Raw genomic sequence first — 526 nt, forward strand, 5'->3', positions numbered from 1 at the left:
AGAGAGAGAGAGAGAGAGAGAGAGAGAGAGAGAGACGCGGCAATGTTGGCGCTAACACGAGGCCTGTGGGAGGTCAGACTACTTGGCTTCGAATTGGAGGCCATTACAAGGGGTACGGAGATGAACAAGCTCCATCCCGAACCAGGGAGGTAGGTTGTGATGAGCGGCGACCACAAACTCAGAGTATGATGGGTTTGCTACCAATATTTGGCTAGCCAAATGTTGGTATTGCCAAATATTGGGAATACCAAGAGTAGCGAAATGTTGGTAACTTTATATGAGATAGGCAAGATAAGTTGGTAACCAACCAATTAGTAGCCAATATTTGGCACAATCCCAGACATTGGCATACCAATTTTTGGCACTAAACCAGTTATGCTATCATTTCAAATGTGAGACTAGTTCTCCGGGAGGAGCGGAGGCTAGGTGTCATGGTGAATTCACATTTAGGCGAGTCATAATCACATGCCTTTTTTGGGGGACCTTAATTACTTGCCTCAATTTCATAGAAATTAATAGCACCAAT

Source organism: Triticum dicoccoides, chromosome 7B, assembly GCF_002162155.2.
Source record: "Triticum dicoccoides isolate Atlit2015 ecotype Zavitan chromosome 7B, WEW_v2.0, whole genome shotgun sequence".
Taxonomy (NCBI): Eukaryota; Viridiplantae; Streptophyta; class Magnoliopsida; order Poales; family Poaceae; genus Triticum; species Triticum dicoccoides.